At 43.7% G+C, this 27,845-nt stretch overlaps 2 protein-coding genes across 2 annotated transcripts in view; both read right to left on the reverse strand.

Moving 5' to 3' along the window:
- Positions 1 to 15,009, reverse strand: part of grin2ca (glutamate receptor, ionotropic, N-methyl D-aspartate 2Ca) — a 58,353-nt gene extending 43,344 nt beyond the window's left edge. Inside the window, exon 1 of the mRNA XM_085783633.1 lies at positions 14,033 to 15,009. The gene's annotated coding sequence lies outside the window, so the exon portion shown is untranslated. The remainder of the gene's footprint in view (positions 1 to 14,032) is intronic.
- LOC146982592 (C-reactive protein-like) overlaps positions 1 to 27,845 on the reverse strand; it is a 468,648-nt gene that overhangs the window by 175,453 nt on the left and 265,350 nt on the right. The gene's annotated exons all lie outside the window — the stretch shown is intronic.

Below are 27,845 nucleotides of genomic sequence, written 5' to 3' on the forward strand. Positions count from 1 at the left end.
TCAATACACATATGCTACAGAATATTATTATCTAATCTTTGTGACCTTGTCTAATTCAAATGAATTATCATATTTCTATTTCAATGCCGTTTCTTGGCCGTGACCAGTTTCCACACTCAGTTCGTATTCAAGTCTCATCCTATTGCATCCTGTAAACTCAAGTTGTCCGGCCCTTCATTTTCTGATAGTGACCATATGAGTTGTGACACCACATAAAAAAAGCCGCCATCTATCGATGAGGTGCTGCTGAGGTGTCAGGTACTCCAACTGGTTCCCGATCCAGCTCATTAACGTGAGGCTGCAGCAGTAAATACATCTGGCTGAGAAGTGAGGTCTCACCGGCGCAGTGTTTAATGACTGCTTTTATATTCTGGGCACGACGCCTCTGCCGCAGCTGTTTAACAGTGTGCACCTGTCCCGTCTTCTGCTACATGATCAATACGCTCGTCCGTGAATCTGCAGCCTGCTGCGTCTGCGGCTCACATGCTGATAAACTCATCCTCCTCTGTGTCATTATCAGTAAAAGTGCTGACCGTCCGAGCGCTCAACAGGATCTTCTGCGAGGACAATTTCTTGATATCGCACCCTGACAGCCGTTCATGACTCCGTGACCTTTACTGACCTCTAAAGTACAGGAATCATAGAGAGACTGATAGGACTTCTCCTCAAAACCACCTCTACTCTCACCTCCCATCCACTTCACCTGCAACGTTTTGTAACTGACAAAAGCAAAGTCACACAAAGCAGTCGAGTTCATATCCACTTTATAAATAAGTGAAGTAGCTAATTAACTAAAGGAGCAGCAGAGACATCCACTGACGATCTGCTGCGTCACTATATAAAATGATTCTATAATAATAATAATAATAATAGTGTGTTCATATTTGCTTCAGTCCCTCCCAAGAAACACAACATAAGTCATGTGTTTTAATGTGTAAATATATCATACATGTTGATTTATGTTTAACTGACAAAATTTACAGACAGACGATGTCAAACCAATGTGGATGGACATTAGACTTCTGTTTATTTTCTCTTTCCTGCCATTAATTAATATATGGGCTTTATTTTTCTTTTGTCTTTTAAAACGTGAGCAGTCTAACCTAAAGTTGTGTCACACACTTTTTCCACTCTTTCCATGCTCACATGTACAGAACATTGAAAGGATTATTGATAACTCGCCACAGCAAGATGCCATTAGAGATTTAACTGTAGGGGATGATTGATAGAAAAAAAAAAAAAAGATTGCGGTCATTATTTTTGAGCTGAAATGCATTGTGAAGTTCAGTAGAAACTCATTTGAGGCCTCAGCTGTATAAGTTTAGAGAAGTTGATGTGTCTTTTAGCAGCGGATTTCTCTCTTCGAGCCTCAACAAACAGTGATTGATTGCTGAGCTGTGGGAGAAGGACAGGAACACAAAGGGAGAGTTTCATAATGGAAAGACGGCAACTTTGGAAGGTATCCACTTGAGTTCAGAGTCAGACAGCTGCAGACTTGTATTATCATATTTTTTCTACTTAAGGATGGATTGACTTGAAACCAGGTGGGATGTTTTTGCTGAATACATGTTCTTTGGAATATGTTAGAAATAAATTATCTAGAGCAGACTGGATGAGAACAGAAGGCCTTGTAGAAAAAAGTTTTAAAAATCTAAAAATTGATCATCTTGTTCAGAGTTGAGGGGGGCTGTAACCTATCCCAGCATGCACTGGGTATAGCTGATTCCCATTGACACATAAGACATACTGTATATTGACATGAATGTAGTTTCCAAAATCGCAGAAGCACCTTTCAAGGGAATGAAAGAAAATCAACAGTGTGAAATGTCACCAGAGATTATCGCACTTCATAAATGTACAATACATAACATGTCCGTGGGATTTAAAAAAAAAAAAAAAAAAATTAGATCAATGTCTCTAATACTTTGGCAACACTCTGTAAGTTTGCCTCAATCAGGATCAGTGCTACAGCGATTTATGTGGGAATCACAACTCTCACCTCGACCTCAGGATTCATTTACCTTTATCAATATGTTTAACTAAACTGTGATTTAACACGGCCATGTTAATCTCTTAAAATCCACGGCCATTAATCTAATCTGTAGATTAATCAGCATCATGAGTACAGCGTGAGAATAAAAAGAGGTGACAAGCAGGAGAAAAAAAACCAGTATCCAGAAATACCCACAGTTTGACATAGTTGGCGTGTGTCCACTGCTCCGATTTCATGTCAGATCAGAGGTATTTTGTGAATTTAGTTTTCGCTGCGAGCTGTAATTCACCCACAGTTTCTCTGTGCTGGTCTACATTTGTCATCTGAAGTATCTTTGTGACCCATCTCTGATAAACGAAACAATATCTGCAGCCAGAATCATAGATATATCTGCCGCCCAGCATCTGTCTGTGACTCTGCCCCAGCAGGTGTGGGCCGGTTGTTGTGGGAATACTCAATCAGATCAACTCCTGTGGACCTAAGGCAGATTGTTATCAGAAATATAGCCACATCTCCAGCGTCTTATCCCCGTTCCATCTTTGTACATTTGCTAAGAGCGCAGAAAGCACGAGATAAATTGAAACCAGGCCAAGGCCAACCGGGCTTTGACTTCGCTGCTCCTCCAAATCAACTTATAATGTTTAATTATAGGCCACTAGCATGAGCAAAGCAACAAGCGTCCCTTTAACTCTGTAACATTTGTATTCAAACGCATGAAGACAACAACTTTATATTCATGAGACTGAGCCTGGCACAGCTCCACATGGCCCGGCTCTGAGTAATAGGAACAGAGTTAATAAACAGGACTAGACCACTTTCTCAATCGCAACAGTCCAGATACCAAATGTTAGAGTGTGCTGTTCTACAGTCCGACAGAGAATACCTATTACCAAGTCCAATAACAATTCTCTGGAAGACATTTTTCTGACATACTATATAGTTTTATGTCGGGTGGTGGTGGATGCTCGGTTCAGGATCACTTCTGTCAGTTCAGCAATTCAAACACCAGAATAAAAAAAAATGTATATGTATTGGAATCATGGTCCTCGGAGTTGAATCCTAATGACTCTTATACTTGAAATTAACACTTAAACATGGACTCATGGCAGCATAATGATTTAAACAAATGCAACACAAGTAATAAATAAGACTGATAAACATACAATGTGTCAATATGACAGTGTCGTCTGAGATGTCCTTAAAGGGCCACAATACTGTAGATAAAGACTTTCAATGTTGAAATTGTTAATCATGGTTGAAAAAAAAAAGTTGGAAAGGGCGATATCACTATACCTGATCATGGATAATAAATATATGGCTCCACGGCCCATTAGACGAGTGCATGCTTTATAATTTTAGTGCCCCAACCAGTAGCAGTCGGTGAGATTTATGTGCTTGTACCTTTCAGCATCAAATGGAAGTGACATACTTCTGCTGCTGAGACATTTAGGAAACAAATACTGAAGCCAAAGATGAATTTAGCAAACCTCTGCGGGACGGCAGAGAGTGCGCAAACAACTCTCGCAGCCACGCCATTAAGTTTGCAAATAATCTAATCAAACATTAATGCATTCCTCTGTGTTTGCTCACAATCCCACAACTTCACAGTTTGTGTTAATTCCAGTCGCAGTCTGAGAACATCTTGCTGTTATGGTTCTGTGCTGCGTTTTTCCACAGATCACCTGCCAAACAAACTCTGTTTCCAGCTCTGTGATGTCTCACTCTAATTATCTACAGTTGAAATTTTAGTCGTCTTTTCCTACATCTTCTCCTTTTCTTTCTTTCTTTCTTTTTTTTCTTTACTTTATCACATTGAGTTGTTCAGGAGATCAGTTGTAAAAGTCTCATTAAATGTGACATGGTTGACTGACTGATGTCTTGTGTGAATGAGCAGTGGGCGGCGGCTGATTAATGTTGCAATCGAGTCAGTAACTTCAATTTTCTTTACGAATATCTTTGAAAAGCAACAAAGGAGAGATAATGTTCATACAAGTATATGAACAACATCATAGAACGCATTTCACATGACCTGGAAGAGATTTTTAAAAGTATGTGGAAACATAAAAGTAAGCTGTGAGCTGCTCAGAGCTACACTACGGAGGCTAATGAGATTTCTTGGTTTCCCTCATCAAACTCATCAAATACACAATCCAACAACTCCAAAACGCTCTGGTGGACAAGTTGTGACCTGCACATTCACCACGCTATGAGATAATAACAGAACGTGGCGGTTTTGCATGAATTTACCTCTAAAACAACTCTGTCTCGTAACGTTCTGTTATTATCTCATAGTGTGGTGAATGTGCAGGTCACAACTTGTCCACCAGAGCGTTTTGGAGTTGTTGGATTGTGTATTTGATGAGTTTGATGAGGGAAACCAAGAAATCCCATGAGCCTCCGTAGCTCTGAGCAGCTCGCAGCTCTGCTCCGCCGTTCTAAAAATAGCTATTTAAAGGTGATAAACCTACTGCTAAGACTATAGGAACTATGGCAATGGGCCAATTTGCTAAAATGTTGAACTATCCCTCTAAGAGCCATTAATATCACAGGTTCGTCATCAATGATTTAAAAGAGGTTTCACTTCACTCACACTGTGTTGCAGTTTATTTTTCCAGGATGAAACTTTAACTGAATGCACCGGTGTTGGGTGACTGACACTGGGGGGAATCTTAATGAATCCTGTCTCATCCAATCAGCTTTGTTACATTTGATTTATTGCCGTAGGCAAATAATAATATTGTAATGCGGGGAATTAGTTTGAACATCCCAGTATCCCTTTGCAAATTTATGTTGAATGCCAAGTGCCACTATACAGAAAACCCTGTCACTTTTATGTAGCGAGGTGAAGATGTAGAGGCTGCGGTCCGACACGCTGACACCGTCCGCTGTTACTCTTATCAGACGTTTGTGGCTCTTTCTTTGGGCTCATTTGGACAAAATGCCATTGATTGGTCCATTTCTCTGAAGGTCAGGTGAGAGGTCTGAGCCGGGGCTGAGTCCCCCACCTCCCCCCTGTTGGCCATCCCCACACCTGTCTGCTGATTTACTGCTCTGTTCTTTATGGTGTAGTTTTCTGTATCGTGGCCATGTGATAAATGGCACTGTCACGCTGTCATATGAGAAAGTATAAGACCGGGTCCCGGGGTCCGGCAGCTCTTCCTGCCGAGGTGCGCCCCAAAGTGAAACCACGACATGAGGCTTTGTGGTCCAAACCACCCGTGATTTATCTGTTTCTGCTGACCCCTCCGAGACAGAGGCACATCAAACAGATTCACTCAGTGATATTAGTTTCTGTCACAGACCCCCCCTCCCCACCTGCCGTCACTTCTGCCACTGGCACTGAAGACATATTTAAGACATGCACGCCTCTACATTAACTGCACACGACAAGTGATTGATCTGCCGTGAGATGAAAACCTGTCCGTGTGAAATCCCTGTATAAATCTGATGTGATCTTTACTGCTGAGGGGGCCAGAGGGGGGTAAAAGTGAAAAGAGGGGGGGGGGGCGGTGGGTTTCTAACATGAAATGTCTTGTAAATTTTCACATACAGAGACAGAGAAAGAGGAATCAATTGAAGGCTATTGAGGCTTTGGGGATGGCGTCCTTGTGCATTAAAGGATTTAAATATTCAGGAGGCAAGTGGAGCTGAAGTGAGCAGTTGGATTTCCTGATTCTATAGCATCAGAGGGGTTCGCCATCAGCAAGTTTTAAATGGCACAGCAGATGGAAAGCTGCGCAGTTTATTACAGCTACTGTCTCTGAAATCCCATCTAGTCCTGGAGCTCGAACTGCCAACATACAGTATATGACACAACCTTGAGTCCTTTGTGTTGCCTCACATTAAAAACAACGGATCAATGCGGCTCAAACAAGATCTTCATTTACTGTACAGTACGTCAAAAATGCAGAACACCTTCCTTTCCAAGGACACGGATCCATGTGTTCACTTGTCATTGGACAGATGTTTGATATATATCTCTCCTCTTTTGCTTTATCACATTTATAGCGGGCGTCATGTCACTCCATCAGACGCCGTTCGCTCCGTCAGCACACACCGCGCAGAGTGAGATTGAACAGATTGTACGTGCAAGTGTTTGGAGGGTAATAATCTTTCGCGAGGCTGCAGATTACAATGGTGTGGTGAATGTAATCCATTTTACCGCAGCGCATGGGGCGGATGTTTACCTGCTGAGGCTTTATTCATATTCCTACCCTGACCCCGCCGGCTGACGATGACCTGGCTGTAAACTCTCGTGTCGACAGGTGACACCGAGGTTTGGAGTCTTGTGCTGATGTTTGGTGCTGTAGCCCCCCGCGCTCGGCCACATGTGTGTGAGTATTTGGAGCAGGGATCAGTGTAAGACCCTGGTTAAGCTGAAGCCATGGCTGCCCGTGCAGAAGAAGACCTCTCCCCCCTCTTCCCTCCTCTCTCCTCCCTCCTTGCCCCCATCCTCCCTCCTTCCTCTCCACCCCTGCCACTGGTCCAGCTGTCACCAGTTGACTCGGCGGCTGCCCACACATACAGCTGAACTATGATGACACACACACACACACACACACACACACATGTACACATGCTCTAATCCACATATGAGCATACCACTTTGTTTTTAATCTGCCCTGTGTGTGTGTGTGTGTGTGGCCTGGTGGTTGTATGTCAGCTTTAAATTGCACTCCCTCTTTCCTTTTGGTGTTTAAAGCTGCGGTGTGCAAACTGAGTACAACTAAAATTCATTTAAAGGGGCCATATTTTATCTCCTCCCCCCGGTGCCATGTAATGGTACAGATGTGTGTCTGTTGAACCAGTTTTCTGCTGTAGGTAGGTAGAAAACATGACAACAGGTTTAATTCCAGTGTTTGGGTCAGGGGTGGGCATTATTGGCACGCTGGCACCTCTCTGTGTTATTTAAATTCATCCATTAACGATGACCACAGCCTTATGTGTGGCCTGGTTTCTCTTGTTTGAGTGACAGCAAGATCTCCCGCCCACATTCCCTGCAGCGCTGTGTAGCTGCTGTCCTCCCGCCGACATTCCCAGTGACCCTGCACGCTTCAGATGTGTTCAGATGCATTGATAATATATATAAGAAGACTAGACGATTCACCTGACACTGCTGCCCAATGACACGGCGTCGCCAAACGGCTGCCATCCTGCATTGGTCTGCTTACTCCCCCCAGTGTTAAGCCTATGGTGCATGTTCTACTAAAATAACCAGAACTTTCTCAGTTTTTGACCGGTTTTCAAACGGTTTGGTTTGTTATGAACGTCAGATATACAGTTTTTTGTTAAACATGTACTGTAGATATTTGCCCATGTCTTTGAAATGTTGTGACTGTTTCATTCTGATATAATAGATATGTCACAAAGGCTGCCGACCCCTGGTTTAGGTGTTGAACTGACTGAAAGAGAGGAAGGTTTGTTAATCTCTGGAAAGTTCTCACAGCCACCATTTAATCTTTTATTCGTCATAATAGAAAATGCAAAATCCAGTGTTCACATTACAGAGTCATCCAGCAGGAAGGAGCACATTGTCAACAATCCACCATGAAAATGCAATAATAGCAACACAGTGAAGAAGCTCATCTTTAACCACCTGTCCTGGAATAAAGCTGCCTCATTCATTACCAGTAGGGGGCAGGAAAACAAGTTTGACAAATCACTAATCTGTAGTTTCAATGGCACCGATGTCGCCAACTTTCACTTTTCACACAGCAACATTATCACCTCATTCAAGCTGTGTTTGTGACCACCAGACGAGGCCACATTTGGCCCTTTCAGCTGCTCCACCATGTTCACCAGCTTGTTACAGCTCTGTCGTTGTGTCTGCCATAGAAAAGGAGCTGAACTGCTCTGTAGAGCAGCGAGTTATGGCAGTAACTCTGTCTGTCTGACTGACCCATTTTACATTACAGGGTTGTTTAATTCATTGTCTGCTCCAGAAGCATTGATTCATGCAGCTTTGAGCTTAAGATACAAATATATTTGAGGGTATTTACAGTGAGAAAGAAGAAACATGAAAAAAGAGGAGGATTCTGTGTGAAAGTGAAATACTGGATTTACTGGTATTAGCGGCTGCTTGACTGACTGGGGTCATGGTTTGTCAGATATAGTAAAAACTGAGTGACAGACAGACCCTGTCGCTCTAATTGCGGCTAAACCATGTAAAACGGCTCCATGGAAAGTAATCAGAGCATGTCATAAACAACTCTGGCTTTTATAGTTTTCTGTGGAGGTGACGTATTGATTTTTTTCTTTTCTGCTCCTGGAAAGTGAAAACAATTCTTCATCCCTTGAGGGAAGTGTGTTTACGCGACTTCAAGACCCGGCACAGTGCCGAAAGTTGTGCCTGTTTTAGATCATCTTTCTTTCCAGGTCTGTTGCACAGGGTGCCTGGATTTGTTAGGTGACAACGGAGTGTCAGGAGTGACGGGGAGGGGGAGGAGACATGTGACAAAGGGATCCAGAATAAACCTTAACTACGTCACGATCACAAGCTTCCTCTGCCGACGGAGGCAGCAGGACGCTCGGTGTCACTTATTGTTAGACTGTAGTGCAGAGTATCCAGCCTGATTCCTCCAGATTGATCACGCAAAGTCAAACTGCTCTTTCCGTTTGGACGCTGAGAGCTTCTTCGCCTCCCCACGCCCCCACCCACCCACCCACCCCGCCCCTCAACGTCACAAGGCTCCGGTTCTAAGGTTATCATTGTCATCATCCTTCATGCAGACGCTCCCCACCGTGTCACCGCTCTGGGCTAATTGTGAAAAATTAAGCGGCGCACATGCAGCTGTGAATAGAAAGCAATTAGGCCAATCAATTTTCCATATTACAAATTGCATATGCGCCCACCCGCGCCCACACATGCACAAACACTCCGGTTGGTGTCAGTATCCACAAGAGACAGAAGAATGACAAGGAAAGAAGGAGGAGAAGCCTGTACCCCCCCCCACTCCCTCTACTCCCCCCTCCCAGCCTACGGTGTGTCAGTTTTCCCTCTCAACAGGGACAGGACGTTAGGCGAGGTGCAAACGGCGCTGGGCCATGAATATAAATGGGCCCCGAGTCTCTGCTGTGCCCGTGAGCTCAGCCATAAACTTGGGGAGGGAGAGCAACACAGCCTGCCAGATTTCTTATGCCGCGAGTTTAAGATCTCATTAGATAGCCTTGCATAGCATGAGAGCACCCCGAGGACTTCTGCTCCCGCGCTATCGCAACACGGATCCGCTGCTCTTCAACATGTAAAAAGTGGCCTGTCAGGGTCTCTATAAATTTGGCGGGAAAAGGATCACATGGTGATGCCGCATCGCCTGATTCGGAGTGAAATTTACTGCCCCTCCTCTCTCCTGACCTTGGATAGATTGCTCTGATATCCCGAAACCTCCGTCCCTCCCCTGCAGTAAACGTTTTACAGCCTCAGAGGCCTGTGAGTGGCTGTCAATCAGCACTGTATCCATTTAAAACAATTGTCTATGTAACATGCTTGCATTTTGTCCAGTCCACCCCCCCTCCTCCCCTCCCTCTCCTCATCCTCTGTCTCTCCTGTGTCCTGTCAGCCTCCGCAGAGACTGTGATGATGGCGTGAGGTCTGGTGTCTTTAACATTTGATTAAGCAGATCGGCTCTAAGTGTTTGTGGAAGAGCTGGACAGCTGACAAAGCAGCTGCTGCTAACCCTGAGACACAAACCCAGAGGTCGTTTGAGTCTGAGCCTGCAGGCTGCAGACACACGCCAAGACACCGCAGCCACACATGCAACATCGGAGCAGAATATCATTCTCACAAGACATCCGTAAAAAAAATAAAAAACACAACCCATTCCCCACCATGTCTCTTAAAGACCCAGTGAGTGACAGTGTGTCATTTTTTGTTGTTGCATCTTAAGTCGTGGGCTGTTTTTATTCCGCTTATGCACTAAATGAATGACTGCGGCCTCATTCACTAATGACTATTTCACCACTGATTAATTGCAACGTCTGCTTTTGTTGTTTCTTTTACTCATTCAATCAACAGATTGTCACAAAATGAAGAAACATTTCTATCTGAGTTTCCCAGAGCTCACGATGGTGTCGTCATACCGCTTCATAATCACCTAATTGTTCAAATCATTCATCAAAATGCTTCGACATTGATTGGATTTTGTGTTGCTCAATTAGCTACATGTTTCCATATCACAAAGCAATCCATCCTCTATTTGCTCCCTTCAGACAACGATACATAAATGACATCACTTCCTGTTCAGGGAAGAGCTATAACAGACTGGCAGTAACAATACAAACTGACATGTTAGTTTTAACAGTATTTAAAAAAAACAAGAACGACTGTCTGTGTGTCTGGTTTATTGGTGACCTCTCAAACCACTATCTCATCTTATCTTATCTCTTTTTATCATGTAGACCCCCCTTTTTATTTATTTTATCTAATTAACTGCATCCTGCCTTTTCATTTGAGTCCTGGTCTCAGTTTGTTGTTGGGTTCTCACATCGCCTGTGTTGTCCATCTGTTATGGTTTTATGGCATTTGTGACTTAACTCTTATATGTTGTTTTGTGAAGCACTTTCTAAACTTGTGTTTTTAAAGGTGCTATACCAAATAAAGTTGTTTATTATATTATTATCGTTATAGTTAGATAAGCTAGAGGCATACATAAGTTTCTGAGAGGCAGTAGGTGACAAGTCCTTGAAAATGACAGTAGATGAGGTGTTACATGTTGATAAAAGTACTTTAATTCAGGTTTTGTAGTGAAACAACAACAGCAAGTCTTGAAGAACCTAGCAAGGACTGGTCTGGTTTAAAAATAGATAAAATTCATTAAAATAGATCACATGTGTGAGGAGGTGCTGCACATGGCGAGGTGTTCACACTCTGAAGATCAGCTGTTTGGCTTGAAGAAGAATTAACAAATGAAGCTTTTATCCTGGTGTAATGACACGGCCTATCAGAGCTGATCAGAGCTGATCAGAGCCAATAACTACGACAAACTGGAACTGGTACACGTGTTAAACAAACCACACGCTTTTAATGGATCAGTTGTGACTGATGTGACGAGTGAACAACTCTACACTTCAGCCTTCAGAGTGATGGCATGTCTTCAGAGTGCGGACGTTTTGTCCTGTCCTCTCGTCCTCTGCTACTGTATTATGTAGGTGAGGGTCCGTCTGTGTGTGTGTGTGTGTGTGTGATGGCAGTTGGAGGGGGGAGGGTGTGTGTGTGTGTGTATGTGTGTGTGTTTGGTGTAGGATTAGTCAAGCATCTGTTTAAAACAAAACAAATCTCCTTAATGACAGAATGTATCAGTTGTGTTATTGATCAGGCTCCTCCCTCGGCCTCGAGCGGCGGCTTCATCCGTCATCGTTGTGGGTGTGTTACCTCGCTGTGATTGTCAGTTGATGTGTGTGTGAGTGTGTGTGAGTGTGTGTGTGTGTGAGATTGCATTGCATCACGTTGTGTGATATGACGGGCTGACGATTCCTCACCTCGGCTCACATGTTGCCTTGTCACACTCACACACATATGCACTTTTCACATTGTGCTCTATCACACACACACACACACACACATACAAACACACGCGCCGGCACATCCAATTACTAAAAGTAGGATATGGTTGGCATAACATAATGAACAGCCATTTTTCACCTGCCTAACTGATGCCACAGTGTTCACACCGTCTCATCCCACACTCCTATTCACTAAAGCCACTGAAGCCACTGGAAGAGATGCAAATCTTATCACCACAGAGTTAAACTATGGATGTTTTTTTTACCTAGATCACAACCATTGAGGGACATTTTAATGACACTGACTGCTGATGTGTGAAACCACTGAAATAGCTATGAATTATTACTGAGAACAAATATTTCCACCTGTACTGTACTGTAACATATCCTCACATGAATCACAGCTGTAGAAGACCAAAACATCTGCCTGGCTAGATACTGCAGGACCAAGTGGTTCCCACCCTTACAGTAGTTTAATGAGATGATTAACAAGAAATAAGAAGCAAGAAAAATATTTCTGCTGCATAAATGTATCCTTTCCACCAAATCTTTGGAGAGTTTTAGCTCCTCGGGCTTATAAGAAGTTATTAAAGGGAACAATCTGAGGAAGGAAGCATCACATCTACCCACTGTGTAGCCGGTGACAGGGGTCATTTGTTGCACCGTTTGGCCGAGACTATAGGAATCAATCAATCAAGAGAGATTGGGAAGCACTGTTCTGGTTTCCAGTCTTTTTTGGCTCATGGCCGTTGGCGTTGACCCTTTTTCACCAGGGGTCAACACCACCTCAGAGGAAGCAGAATAGAAAATGACTCAATATAATGTTTTCAAATTTTCAGATTTTTATTCCTTTTTATGTCACCAAATACTTTTTTTCCTCAGGCCAATTTATCTATATATTTTAACCTTATTAGTTGTTTTTTGTTTGTTTCCTTTTAGACACTTGAAGACGACAATTATCCACTTTAAATCTATTCTTATCATCTTGTGACTCACAGGAAGGTCGTAAATTACACATAACAGGTTGGAAACCCACGTCCAGCCTCCTGCATTTCTATTCAATTTGAGTGAACTAACCCTTTAAAATGAAGCAGCAACATTGGAGATCTCAGACAACATTAAACATCTCTGTTAATGTTTGTGTCTGTGCAGGTAAAGGCTGTGTGCTCAGACAGTAGTGTTTTTTAATCTATATCATTTAGGTGTAGGATGTTCCTTTTAATAAGTAATTGAATCCCTTATTGGACGATGGCCAAGCGGTGGGAAAGAGAAGCACTCATTTCTTGAAAAGCCGAACTCGTATCTGATCTACAGGACGTCCTCGTCCGGCTGCTTCACTGTCACGTCTCGTTTGAACCGATCAAATGTGCCAACCTGTACCTTCCTCCGACGTGTGACCTCTCCGTCGCTAAAGACACTTTCACAGCTGCACGTAAATAAATAAATGGGCTCTGGTATAATGAGGAAACACATTTCTGATAAGCAGCCGCCCTCTGCACATTAACACACTTTTATAGCTGGTGATCCTGTGGAGGAAGGATGTGTATGAAATATGGCTTTGCCCTTGTTCTGCACTTGCTATTGTTGTTTCCTGTTGTCTTCTTATTTATCACCCCTGCATGTGATTGGTTCTCGGGGGTTAATTTAAAAGGTCCCACACCTTTTTAAGGAAGCCAATGAATCAATATGAGCATTTAACGATGACCGTTACTTCCTATAATCGCAGATTTAATCGTGCCTTCAATTTACCAATTCAGGTCTCATTCTCCACCATACCACCCAAAAAAAAAAAAGAAAGAAAAAAAAAACTGTTCTGTATTCATGGAGCCAAAGTGCCAGAATGGATCTTTCAATAATTACAGGAACCTCTCAGTCTCCTGCATCCTGAAAAGTCACTCTTCAGTGGCAGTTCAATTACCCTGCAGCAGCAGCAGCAGCAGCAGCAGCAGCAGCAGCGGTGGTGGCGGTGGCGGCAGCAGCAGCAGTATCCCAGGTCTGGCGGGCAGGTATCAAAGCCCCTCTCAGCTGCTCTAACTGTTTACAATGACGCATCGATCTGCTCTGCTTAATCCCCCCCGGCAGCTCGGCGAGTTAAAGCAACAGTTACAGCCGCCACACACACACACAGACACACTCGCACACACCTACGACAAGGCACAGAAGCCAAACACAGCACGCCGTCTGATCCCCCCTGACAAGGTTCCTGTCGAGTCCTGCTTTTGATCTGATCCTCTGCGCTCTGTGAATTTCTTCAGACAGTAAGAACAGAGGAAGAGGAAGAGGAGGAGGAGGAGATGAGGGAAGGAGGGAGGGAGGGAAGGAGGGAGGAGGAAGGAGGAGGGGGGGTGCTACTTAAAAAACAAAACAAAAAAAAAAACTACTACACACCTTCAAACCAAGTCTAAAGAAACATCCCACTCCTGCTCACACTCAGTTCTTAAAGTGGAGAAGAACGTTTTTCTACCTTCATCACAGACAGACAGTTAGATGATGATGATGAAGATGATGATGAGGAGTTAGACGAAGAAGGTGAGCTCTTACCTGTGTCGGCAATCCACATCCAGCCCTGGCTCGTCACCACTCATCCCGTGTGTACAGCTTCAGCTGTCCTGTTCCTGTTTGTTTTTCTTTTTCTTCTTCCTTTCCCCTCTTCTCTCCTTTTTTCTTCCTTCTTTCTCTCCCCTTTGGCCCCCTTCTTCTTCTTCTTCTTCTCTTCCTCTCCCTCTCTCGTCCTCTCCCTCCTCCCTTCCTCTTCCTCTCCCCGCACTTGTTTGAGTCTATTTCAGTAGCAGCAACAGAGGAGCCCGCTGCGACGGTGGCATGGTTTCCAGCACTTTGGCAGAAGGTCACATTATCACTCGCTGGTAAAAAGGGGGGGTGGGGGGAGGGAAGAAGAGGAGCAGGAAGAGGAGGAGGAGGAGGAAGCCGAGGAGGAGGAGGAGGAGGAGGAGGAGGAGGAGGATGGACGGAGTGATGGAGGGAGAGCGAAGTGAGCAGGTGCCGGAGGAGAAACAAAACAAATCAACAAATCGTGGCTGTCCCTCGCCGCTGCTGCTCTGGCGCCGGCGGCTGAATGTTCCAGGTTAAGACTTAAAGTTGAGACGGTTTCCTCTGAAGAGGCTTTTCAGGTGAGACGTCCCAGAGTGCTTTGAGGGGAAACCTGTGAGCGCGCATATTTGTGTGTGTAAAGCAGTTGCCTTTTTTTTTTTTTGAGGTCTTCAGCAGCTGCTCACCTCTGGGGAGAGAAGGATAATTCCTCCTCTTTCCTTGGCTGGAGAATGAGACTTTAGAAAAAGCTCCACAAGCTGCCAAAAAAAACTTACACCATGTTTTTTTTAATTATTTTATATCAGCGCTAAAAACAAATCCTCAACAACGTTCAGCTCTTCAGTCTCGTCCTCTGTCACTGTCCAGTTCATGAGGACGCAGATGTACTCCATCTCTGCCCTGAGACACCTGTCCACGCTGCCAGTCCCATCGATCACAGATTCTGCAGGGTGACCCTCGTCTTCATCTCCTCTTCTTCTCCTCCCTCCTTTACTGTGAGCAACACTCCTCTGGCTGCTCCATCAAAATAAAGAGTCGGAGTAAATGATCCAGCTGCCCGGGATGGGGCTGTCAGTGGCCTGCCTGCGACAGATGGCCGGAGCAGGCGGACAAATGTGAGTCAGCCGCTGGAGTTTGGAAATCTCTTCTAAAATGCCTTTTTTGTTTTTTTTCTCTGCTCGGATCCGCCCCCTCGTCACTGCCCCCCCCTCGCCTCTCCTCCCAGTAACACACCTTGTTTTGCTTCTTTTAGTCTTCAGTGAGCTGCACTTTTTCCCCCCCGTGTCCTACCTGTGCCCCTCCTTCCCCCATCAGCAGAGCTTTCACTCTGACTGCACTGGCCGGCTGTAATCCTGACTCCTACACTCCGTGTCACAGGAAGGGCTTGTGAGCTCTAATCATTATGTAGTAAGGATTTATCCTCTCATTCTCCCTCCCTCCCTCCCTCCCTCCTCCTCCTTTCTGTTTTCCCTCCCTCCACCCCTCCCCGTTTATTTCCCTCCCTCTGCTGCTGGAGCGCTGCTGGCCGCCCGACAACTCTCAACAACATACTACAGCCTCATTTTCAGCCATCACAGTGTAATACATCATCGCTCCTCACTCTTCCCAGAGAAACCGTTCATTTATCAACTCATTCGTTTTTTTATTTTTTGAGCCTGTCCTGTTACGCTCCGTGTCTTGTCTGTCTTGCTGCAGCTCACATCAACAGGTTTGTCCTTGAAATGATCTCAGGGACAAACAGAGTCAGTGCTCCCCTTTTTCTCTCCAGTGTGTGTCTGTGCACATGCAGCACACATGGACGTCTGTGTGTCTGCGTTAGAGATGAACAGTTAATCAAAATACAATCAAAATTGCAACATATGCTGCTCATTTTTTTTTATAAAGGTGAAATGAGTCTGTCTGACACTGTTGTGCATTGTCAACAACACAGACGTTGTTGTGCTAGAGAGATGCATGGTTAACAAATCATATTCTTTAGATGTAAAGCAACTGGTCTGGTATCAGCCTCAACAAAAATGTCATCATCATCATCAGTTTTACAGATTACAGATGTTTTTTTCAGTGAAAATGCATTAGCAACACCTGTCAAAATAATGACATACTAATCTACATGCATGTATAAACAATATGTTGTACTGTCCTGTGTACTCTTACTGTTACATTTCAGCAGAGAAATGCCTCATATTGTGTGAGGTGATTATGAAACAGCACTGTCATAACATAGATTACCCCCCAGACAGCACTGACAAGTTTGTCCCACTTAACTGCATGGACATAACATATGTTATAGGTTAAAAAACACAAGCTTTAATCAGCATCTATACCTGCCTCTGCTCTGCTGCTGTTTATCATCATACAATATTTTAATCAGTGCTGATTTCTCTTTATTTCCTGTGTAATCTGCTCTTTAACGTTGGCTGATTCTCCTCTTCCTGTCTTATTTCCGGAGCGTAGCGATTCATTTCGCTTTTGACAATAAGCTGCTTGGCTTCGTGACTGCTGCACCTGAGCCAAATACCTCAAACCTGGTGGACGTCCAGCTGTAGCTTGTTGTTAGTGATCGGATCTTTTTGTTTGAGCAAAGTGATCACTTACGTCAATTCTTGCCCATTTTTGTTCGAGGACCAGGAGTTTCACTTCTGACAGGCAGATACAGTATAGTGGCTGTGACTTTGCAAGATGAAACCAAAGTTTTGACATTTGTGTCACAACATTAAGATGCAGTGAACACAGGGAAGGGAAAGTGATCCTGCAGCTTTGAATTTGTTTTCTTTTCCTGCTGAGATTTAGCAGTAAAGCAGGTTTTAAATCCAGGTTTTAAAAAAAAGAAAGAAAGAAATTAAATAAAAACAAACAACAACTACTCAACATGCTGAAAATGATCATTGCTGGCGCTAAAATACAACCTCAGCTTTGACCTTGGTTGACCTTGATCATCATCCAATGAATTTCCTCTGCTGCTAATTTCAGCTTCCTCCTCTCATCACAGAGCCTCGGTGCTGCTGCTGTCCTCAATCCTCAGGATGTGTAAAGTTGAGTTTTTTTTTTTTTTTTAAAAGGTCACACTGGTACCCAGGACAGCACTGAGACAGACTTCACTTTAACAGACCAGCTCTGGCTGTTTGCAGGTGACTCATGTCTGTCTCCTATTTCCTCAAACTCACCACAAACTCGCAGCCTCAAGCTATTTTAGCTCCAATTTCCTCAGTGGGTCAGTGTAGGACCCCCCCTAGAGTTCAAAGAGGAGAAGTGCACCTGCTGCTTCACGCAGATGCTGCTGCTGCTGCTGTGAGATCCCTGCACCTGTATTGTCTGATGCAAGTCGCCCTGCTTCGTAATATTTCAGCGCTTCGACTTGACCTCGACTTTTATCACATCGCCTGTGATTTTCAATGAGCACAAAATAATTTTGGTGCCCCCACAACCCCCCCTCCACCCTCCATTCACGCACTTCCAGGTCACATTTGCATATATTTCATTGCCAAGCTGCAAATACTTTCCCTCACAAGGACAATTGCAAACTGTAGCAGAGCACAAAAAGCCATTAATCTTAATTTTTCCCCAGTGGATGAATCCCTGGAAAAATGAATCCTTTCTCTGAGGCAGGAGGACATCAGTGGGATTTTATGAGCCTGTCAGAGCTGCACTGAGAGATGTGTCAGCAAGGCCATATTTGTTTCTCTGCGGCCGATGGTGGAGGCTGGGCAGCGTGACCCCGATCGATTGCCAGCAGGACTATAATAAATGTCCGCGAATCCCCTGCTTGTGATCAACAGCTTATAGAGTTGGCTTTCCTGGGTCGATTGGTGATCGATAAGGCAAACAGATGGGACTGTAAAGCAAGAGATAATTACGTGTCGGCTGGATTTTTCAAGTTTGTGTCCAGTGTAGGAGATAAAAGGAACAGCTTCAACCTGCGGTCCGCCTGGAGTCGGCCGGCCACTGGACTTTATGGTTGATGCTGAGGCCTTCCCACTTCCCCACACTTCCACAACTTTCAGAGTTATTGAGTTATTGATCATGTCCATGAATAACTCATGCTGTAGAAATATGTCGACGAGATTCACACCTTTTAAGTTATTTAGGGCTTTAAATCAACTTCCTTGGTTCTGTCTTTAGTTTTTTTTGTGTGTGGAAATTACTTTTGTGTGCACACGCTTGTCACATTTCATGAATCATTGGAGACCTTAGATTAACTTTTTCATGTAGACCTTTGATTAAGTGTTTTATTTCTTGTGTGTTCACAGCAGGTTTTTGATGCCGTTTTGTTTTTTGGCTGAATTGGTGCAGATGCCGGAGTGGGACACTTGTGAATTCTGGTGGTGGTTTTTAAGAAGGATGTACAAGTTATTAGAAAAGCCATAACTGAGCAGAGTGAGGATTGTTTAAAGGTCTCATATTGTATAAAGGGTAGACGTACATGTCATCTGTGATTACAAAGCAGGTCTTGGTTCTATAAAAGTATTAAAAAAAAGCTCAGTCCACAGAGAAATGCACACAGCCTGTATTCAGAAACTGAGCCTTAAAATCAAGAGTCTGGACTTCCTGAACTTTGTGATGTCACATCAAAGCCCACCATCCAACCTTGCAGGATTTGGTTTCTCTGAGTGTTGATACCTGAAATCTGCAATGTACATTTTTATTTGATTACTTAAAAAACAGTCAGCCAACCAGAGAGTTCATCTGCAGCTCAGTTTAGGTACAGTACAGCGCAGTGATAAATCATGATGTGAGCCAAGCTCAGCATCAGACTGTGAACCAACCACAGTGACAATAGTAGAATGTTTATGGGAGGAGGTCGGAGATGAAGGTCTAATACATCATCTACGGCTGCGCCACTGTTGTTGTTTCTGCTCTAATTGCAACATTAACAGCACAGTAACCTCCTCCACTGGTGCTGTGTTGGATTATCTTTTCACTGGGTAAAATCTGAAGCTCTTCCAGCGCCAACCAAGGATGATTCAACCCTTATATTCCCCCTAGAGGACGTAGCCTTGACGAGACGAGTCTCAGCAGACTGACTGATTCCTCATACTGTTTACAGTAGACTGGCGTTCGTAGTAAACCACAAGGCCTGGGCCGAGCAGGTGGGCCGAGTGCGGAGGAAGTAACACATGTCATGGGCGGCAGCAGAGGGAAAGGCAGGCATATGCTCTCTCTCTGTGGCCTGGCCTTCCTGCTTGACTGGACAATATGGCAGAGAGGCACATCTGACCCAAAATAATATCCTCACAGACGGCAAAGCAAACGTCATCTCAGCCATCTCTGTGGTTCAAACTCCTGGCATTTACAGACGCGAAAGACTCCTCCTTTCTCTATCTGGGCTTGCTCAGAGCTATTTTCAGACGTGTTCCTGTGACTGAGGCGGGGGGAAAAACAGCGAGGTAAAAGGCCAAACTTGGCTGTTGTAGATCCCAAGAGGGGGGCTAGATTTATCCCTGTCGTCTCCTCCAAGTATTGACCAGTGCCATCTCAGCTTACACCCTAAAACCTGAGTTTCTCTGTTGCACGGCGAGGCTTTTAATGCTCCCTGTCTCAACCAAATCCAACACTGCTGCTTCTCACAACACCGTATAAATCCACTTCTCAAACATGTTGGTTTTTGATGAATTGCAATCAGATTTCTTGAGGTTTTGTCATCTTTCCAAGAATGAGCATCATGTGCATGTAGTTTAATACTTGCTTTAATATCTTCCCAGACAGCATTGATTGAGGTATTTTAAGACCTAAATTACTCTCAGAGTAAAACCAGGCTGAGTTTCAGGTTTTTTTTTTAGATGTCTCAGTTACATGTTCCCATTATATCAGTGACATGTGCATCACTACTATATTTCATCATGAAGAACGGTTTCACTACATCCTGATTGTTTTGTCAGAGGCATTGTTTGTAGGCGGTGGCAATCAGCACTTACATTGTGATAAATACAGTGTTATATCCGTGGCAAAGCATGACTCATCTTTTTATGGTCGAACACTTTTGATGTGAAGCAGCAGCAGCAGCAGGAGGAGGAGGAGGAAATGTTGGATTTGAGTCAGAAGTAAACAATAATCTGATACTGCTCGAGTCTGAGGACCCTCAGGGGTCCACAAGGGGGTTCCTCAGGTTCCCCAGAAAAGAGAGAATACGCATTTTTACTTTAGAAGAGGAAGTAACACAATGAGATCAGTGACAGTGGCTGACATCTTATCAGATGGACCCCGGGGCAAACTATTATCACATTTCTAATTTGTGTCATTTTAGGGATCTCTGTTATAAAAAGGTTAAGAAACGCTGCTGGTGCTCACGTTAAATATGGTGTATGACCTTTGCTGAACAAATGCAGATTAAAAAAATGTAGAAAATTCTCTGTGAGGTATTAAAAATCTTAAGGATAATGGCTTGGGTAAAAAAAAAAGTTAGCATTTTGTAGGATTTGTATAGCTACAGTATTGTGATTAAATGTAAAATCTGATTTTAAAGGGGAACTATGCAAGTCCAGTTGCTTTCCCTCTGTTTTGCCAACCCTCCTCTCGGCCATGTGCATTTGTTTACAACGATGCCAGCGAGTATTCAATCAATAGAGTGGTACATGACATTATATATCATCAACGATGTTACAGCGTGTATATTTGTGTAGTCTTATCTGACATAAACAAGGGATTACGGGTTACGGGGCGCGTTTGTGTCGCAGTGCTGCAGAGACGAGAGCTGGGACACCGGGTCGGAGGCTCTGATCTTACAAAGTTGCTTTTCAGCCAAGAGACACTACATAGAAGACAGAGAGCAGAGTTAATGAGCCTTTTTTTATTGCTTTATTAACAGTTGTATACAGAACGATACTGTTTAGCCAGGGGTATTATAGTTATAAAAATGATATACACAAAGAGGCAGAGTGAATGAGCCATGGCTGCGTACGGCACTCAGAGATGACATCATCCAGTTCAGAGGTTAGTAGGTCAGTCTACAGACCCCGGATGACAATAACAGGCAACTCCAGAGTCAAAGGGGAATAGCACTAGTGAATCATAACAACATATGGGTGAAATGAACGAGTTTCGCGGCAGATAATGCATTATTTAGAGGCTGTATTTCGGTGCCCCCATCACTCCCACTATATGGATTTACGCGGCTCTCGAATGGATCTAAATATTGTCAGAAGGACTCCTAATGACACCAAAGTTATTTGGCGAGTAAATGATTGTATTGTATGCCAGAAATAAGATCCAGGTTGTAAAACATGGCACTTCTCCTTTAAGGTAAAAATGTAGCATAGTTAAGCCAAAAAACCCTGCATAGTTCCTCTTTGAAATGTAGTGTAGGAACAGTAGACATCTAATAAAATATGAATAGAGTGCAATGAGAGAACACGCTCAGAGATGGAAACATCATTCACAGCCAGGTGTTGTGTTCTGCTTGTCGTGGTGTTCACCTCCGTGTCTCTGGGTATAATGTCTCTGGCTTGGAGTCATTTTAAATTTGTTCACCACAGTGTCATTCAGCTCCTCAAACTTCTTTTTCCCAGCTTGCGGTGTCTGAAGCCGCAGTCTCAGCTGTGGCGTGACGAGCCGCTCTGCATGCTGATTCCACCGCCGGGTGTCCTGAGGCTGTCTGGGTGTTTCCATCCAGCAGCCGGGGGCATTACAGTGGAGGCCCGAGAGCCTGGACACAACCTGTCATGCCATTAACCATCTGTACTCTCTGGGAGCTCACGCCAAGCCGGGACCTGTTGCCTGATGGATAATGGAGTTGCTGTAAACAACTCAACAACATAGCTACTCAGGCCATTGGTCCATTCTCTCTGTTTGCTGCCACGTGTTGGCAAAAAACAGGAGAACAAAAACGATCTAAACACAGGAAATGAGGCTCTGCTGCGTTTTTATACAGCTCGTCTCTAGTTTATATCCTCACTTATCACATATTCGCCACCTGCAGCTGAGCTTAGCCTGGCTCTGCGCTTGCAAATGAGTGTACACACAGCTGATGTATCAGTGTCTTCCAGTCTGCGGCTGATAAACTTCTGCCTTTGTCAGACACATGCATCCTGATGGCAGACACCTGCTGCTGTTATCCTGTAACTCACAGAATTACCAACATAAAGGGAGAGATGCAATCCAAACCCATTAGCCGAACTGTCACACACTGATAGTAAACCTCTGTGTTTCTGGGCCCATGGTTACGGCAGCTGACGTATGTGATAAAGTACAATAAAACATGCACAGGTGACTTCAAGGCTCAGGTTTATTGATGGAGACATGAATAAAAAAATTTCAAGACAGTGTCAGGGCTTAAAGCGTTTATCTGCGGAAGGAAAATCCTGGGATGTTCCCTTTTTAAGCAAACATGTAGGTGTAGGTGTCACCTGCAGAGTCTTGAAACATTAAATATCACCATGCATTATGGACATAGAGTACATTAAAGCAGAAGTAAGCGATATTTTTGTGTTAATATAAGTCTTAAATAGTTATATCTTCCGACAGCAATCACTTACATAGAGTGTTTGGACCGAAACACGGGTCTCTCAGTCACTCTGCTCTGCTCTGAGCCGAGGAGAAAACTTTTCTCGTATCCTACAAGTTTTATCCAATGAGGAGAGAGAACGGCATGCAGGGCTGTGTGTGCAGCCAAGGGATGCGCGTGAATGTGGTGACGTAGGGACGAGGACCAATAGATCCATGACGAGGGCGGGGACTGCTAACTCCATCGGCTGACAAGACGTTATGGTGTGTTCAAGGCAACCCGTAACTCGTGTTTTTCCGACCTGTGAAGTCGTACCAGTTCGATCTGGTGCGAGTTCACGGGTCGGAAGTTACGAGTGGCCGTTATAGTGCACTTTCACAGGTAAAACAGGTCGGAAAAACACGAGTGGGTTGCCTGGAACGCTACAAAGTCGTAAGTTGTGACTTGAAGCTGTAATTTACGGTTTCAAAAGCCTGCCTGGAACGCAGCATTAGCCAAAACGACCGGATCGCTTACTTCTGCTTTAAGTTCATAGTTCCATGTAAACAAATAAAAGTATAAAAGTGCTTTACATTCAAGAACACTAAAGAGCAGTAAGAAATAAACAGCTGTATCAAAAGTTTGTAATAAATATAAAAAATGTAAATAATCATAATAATAATGAAAAGTAGAGCTGTTTTTCTCCTATTTTTATTTATTAATTTGTTTTTCTGTTTTTAGCTACAGGCTTTCTTTGAGTCCTTGGACTGGCTGTAGTGATGTGGGAGGGGTTGGACTTAAATAAAATGTCTCAGTGTGAAACAACAGATCAACTCATAAGAAACATAGGAACAAAAGCTTGAATTAAAACTTAATATCTTGGAATCAGTGCAGGCCTCTAACCAAAGCTGCTATAAATAGACACCACTTGTGCTCTCACTCTTCTGCACACACTCACTCCACAATATACATACAATGCTAATCATTTCTCTTAATTTGCAAAATTAGATGAATTCATTCCATGCAGAGTCTGACTTTGTGTTAAAATGTTGAAATGACTGTAAGGTACAAATCAAAAATAATAATACAAAAGTAAAATCAACAACAACTACAAACAGATATAAGCTATCAGATATTGATTGATCTTCTCCATGTAGGGAACAACTTGGGGACCATTAGAGCTCAGATCTCAGGCGGACTATCCCCCTGTGGTCGTTGTGCGGCGACAGAGGTCTGATTGAGGACGCTCTCACTGGGGCGAGCGTCACTTGTTAGCACCAGCCCCGAGACTTCACACTCATGCGGCGGCTGAGAAGTGTGTCCTCAGCACCGGTCCAGACAGCTGCTTAGTCTGCGCATCACCAGTGCGTCAGCGCCCTCTAAAGGACGTGGCTGGCGCTTTATAGCCTGACGACACCCAGAGCACTTGTCTGTCTGACTTCTCAGCTCCTGCAGCCAACGGAGAGTGAAGTTAACAAAGAATTTAAGCCATGCATTTGCATTGGCAGCAAATATGTTGCACTATTTTCCATGCTCTACGTGCAGGGCATCCACCTGCATGCGTGGTCCTTTATTTAATTATTTATTTTTGGCGTTGGTACCATGAGGGCAGCCTTCTTTGCCAACCAGCCCTATAATCCACAGGGTGAATAAAAATGGATTTGGCTGGAGCAGATGCCCAGTAAGCTGCCTTAAACCAACAGGCAGCATCGTCCACAGCACAGATTCTCTCACGTATATCCTTATTTTCCACAGGTCATGCTTTCTCTGCTGGTAACACTAACCTGCAGGTCAGTAAACACACAGTTTAATCCCAGAATATTAGACCGGAAATTAGATTTAGCATATAAACAGAGAGGCATTAGCAGCCTAACTAGCATCTGATGATTAACCTCTGAAATCCAACTGAAACCAAAAGGTTCAGTTTTAGAAAAAAAAAGAAAAAAGTATTGATCATAATTTACTTTAACTGCATCCTCCAGTCTGGGGGATCAATGCTTCTTCATGAGTGTGTTCGATACCTCCTGATAATGATTTTGCCTGCAAGAACAGAAAAGAAAAGCGGCATAACTGCACGTTGGTGTAGGACGGAGGCTGTCAGAGCGAGCGAGTGTTTCCTGGCACCGTGCTCTCTCTCCACTCTCTGTCTCCAGAGGCCTCGGACAACAGACGGGTCACAGCGAAGCCACATTTTAAATCCGGTGTGCAGATGGACACCAGTAGTGGTTCTAAATCCTGAGCGCCTTGGCACCGGGCGAATGCAGAGAGATGAGAGAGGGAGAGATAGAGAGAGAGAGAGAGAGAGTGGGGTTTGGACCAATGCATCATCAGGTCGATATTGTACTCACACTACGAATCACATGTTGGACAGAACAGTTCAGCTAAGCTCTGATGTCTGAGCTCTTTCCTCCCTCATCAGTCAGATAGAAGTTTTAAAGTCAATACATTTGTTTTGCATTTAAACCTTAATTATATCGCAAAATGCTAAGTTGGGAAAAGCAGGGCAAGGCTTAAAGGGATAGTTCAACATTTTGGCAAATTCGCCTATCGCCATAATCCCTATAGTCATAGCAGTAGGTTTGTTACCTTTAATTATCGGTGCATTTTGTTTTGAGATCGGCGGGGCAGAGATGGGAGCTGCTCAGTGAACACAATGGAGGTGAACGGTACAGGTCCCCTGTCCCTCATCAAACTCATCAAATACACAATCCAACAACTCCACAACGCTCTGGTGGACAAGTTGTGACCTGCACATTCACCACGCTATTAAATAATAATATAACATTACGAGACAGAGTTGTTTTCGAGTCAAATGCAGCCGGAACTACATTCCAATTATACATGATTATTTTATAGCGTGGTGAATGAGCAGGTCACAACTTCTCCATGAGGGACAGGGGACCTGTACCGTTCACCTCCATTGTGTTCACTGAGCAGCTCACATCTCTGCCCCGCTGATCTCAAAACAACATGCACCGATAATTAAAGGTAATGAACCTACTGCTATGACTAAAGGGATTATGGCAGTAGGCAAATTGCCAAAAATGTTGAACCATCCCTTTAATACCTGCTGATATCCTAACTTTTTAAGGTGGGCTGTTAAAATCGTTTGCATTCATCTCTATAAAAACAGCTGGATGAAACTAACAGAAAAGTCCCATTTCTATCATTATTTCCTTGTTGTTTTCCACCGTTTGAGGTTTGAATTTTGCTCTGTTTAATGACATCATCACGTTGCACCCCCTTCTTCTCCTATGGTTTAATGGCACATGAGTGCAGTGCCACAAACTGTTTATCCTGAGGTGCCTAATTTTCTAACATTCAACGACCTCGTTTCGATGAGCATCTATTGACATTAGCATTGGTGATTTAGTTTCAGCAAACAGGGAAAAAGCGTCTGAACTTGCATGGCTCCCCTTTAAATATGAAAGGAGGCTCACACATGCTTGAGTTGTTGACTTGTACAGGTTTAGTTGGATAAATACAACATTATATAAACAGACTGATTGTCTCGCCTAATTGACAAATGTTTTCATTTAGTAAGAAAATTAAGGTGGATAATACACTACATCGTTTATTGAGCCAACATGAGCCGGTTGTAGCTTCTCTCCTCCGCCCTGCAGCTGTGTGAACTGGATATTTTTGGGGGAGATTTGGATTCTGTAGACGGAGGAGACTTTGACCGTCTCGTCTTAGAACTTTGGAAATGTAATAAGACTTTCTGATCGATCAGTTGGAACTTGGTTAGATTGAGGCTAATCAATAATGAAAATATTAGTTTGTCTCTCTTGTATTACCTGCCGCAGCTCATTATTGTGTTTTCTCACCCACTCGTTCCTCTTCCCTGTGTTTTCTCCCCTCCTCAGCCTCGTTTCCTCGTTTCTCCATCTGCCTCTGCTGTCGTCAGTTCGCTGCCTCGTGCCAACAAAGTGGGTTTTCTAATGCCCAGCTCTAAGATTGCCCAATTCCCCCACCTGACCTTGCATTACCCACAAGGCTGCGGGTCATCAGCAGTGTGCTCACCTAATCCCACAAATTGTAGCAGGAGCTCCTGTTCTGTCGAGCCCAGCACTTTTGTTTCCATTTATAGCTCGCCTCTTTTCAGGTTTCTTATCATTATTTTCTCTAATAGGCTGAAGGAGGGAAGGTGAGTTTGAGCCGGGCTGAATTCCTAATGACAAGCCCCTCCACACTGTTGTAATGGGTATTAAACCACAATCATATTAAGGCGTCCAGAGTGGAGTGAGTGTCACACAAGCTCGCCTTTGTGCTTCATGTTTGAGGGTGGGAGCGCCCTGCTGACGAGGCTGAACACAGCACGGTGCGGCCCTGCTGGCTGAGAGGCATTCAAAGACCGCAGGACACTTAGTCATGTCATTTGAGTGCATTGCTGCTTCTCCAGTGTAAAAATCACTGAGCCTGAGAGAGGTGCTCCTCTGTTTCTCGCTTTTTGGAAGTATGTCAGTGATCTTATTCATGAGAGCAGAAGTTTGGGATCTCCAAAGATATTTCAAAATGAAATTAGTTGTCATATTTTGAAGCAAAGTTGAATTATTTCACTCAGTGTAAATCAGATTTCATCCAAAAACTGTAACAAGATACTCCAGATTATACATGACACTGTAGGAAACTGTGGGATAAGATTGTTTTAACATCCTTAAAGAAAACAAAAAGGGAATATATGTTTAAGAATTAACATGTAATGCACCATAAACACATTATAAGTAAATGTAACGTATTCACTTGCGCAAGTAAAACTTATGCACAGCTTTTAAAAATGGACAGGTGCGTAGGAGAAGAGCAGTGGCTGACAAAGTGAAACAGAAAAAACTCCTGCACACCATCTACACTTGCAATAGGTTATTGATTTATTAAGAAAACACGTTTCAGTCCTCATACCTTCAAGACTTAAGACTACCTGATGAAGGTCTGAGGACCGAAACATTGTGTTTTCTTAATAAATCAATAACCTATTGCAAGTGTAGACGGTGTGCAGGAGTTCTTCCTATTTCAACCCCTAACCCTCCAACATTTCTGTTATTGTTGATATATAATATCAATGCGCTGCTGCTTTTGGACAAAAGAAATGTGAAAGAATACAGGGAGAAGGTGTCTGTCACTAATTATCACAAACTCCACTTTAAGTGAAAGGCATCATCAAGAAAGTAAAGCTGAAAACGACACAGTTGTATTCATTCAAAAGAATTGATTAATGCACGGAAAGAAGAACAGAAATAGTGCGTTCATAAAACTCAGGTTAGAGCTTTTTATTTCTCCTTTTCACCGCTTGTATTTCTGGAGTGAGCCATCAGTGCACTTTGATTATTAAAGGTCACAGAGGGAAATCACATCAGATTAGAAACAATACAACAGTTTGTAATCAGGAGCGTT

The sequence above is a fragment of the Trachurus japonicus genome, chromosome 8, assembly GCF_045865225.1.
Source record: "Trachurus japonicus isolate A0001 chromosome 8, Traja_1.0".
Lineage (NCBI taxonomy): Eukaryota > Metazoa > Chordata > Actinopteri > Carangiformes > Carangidae > Trachurus > Trachurus japonicus.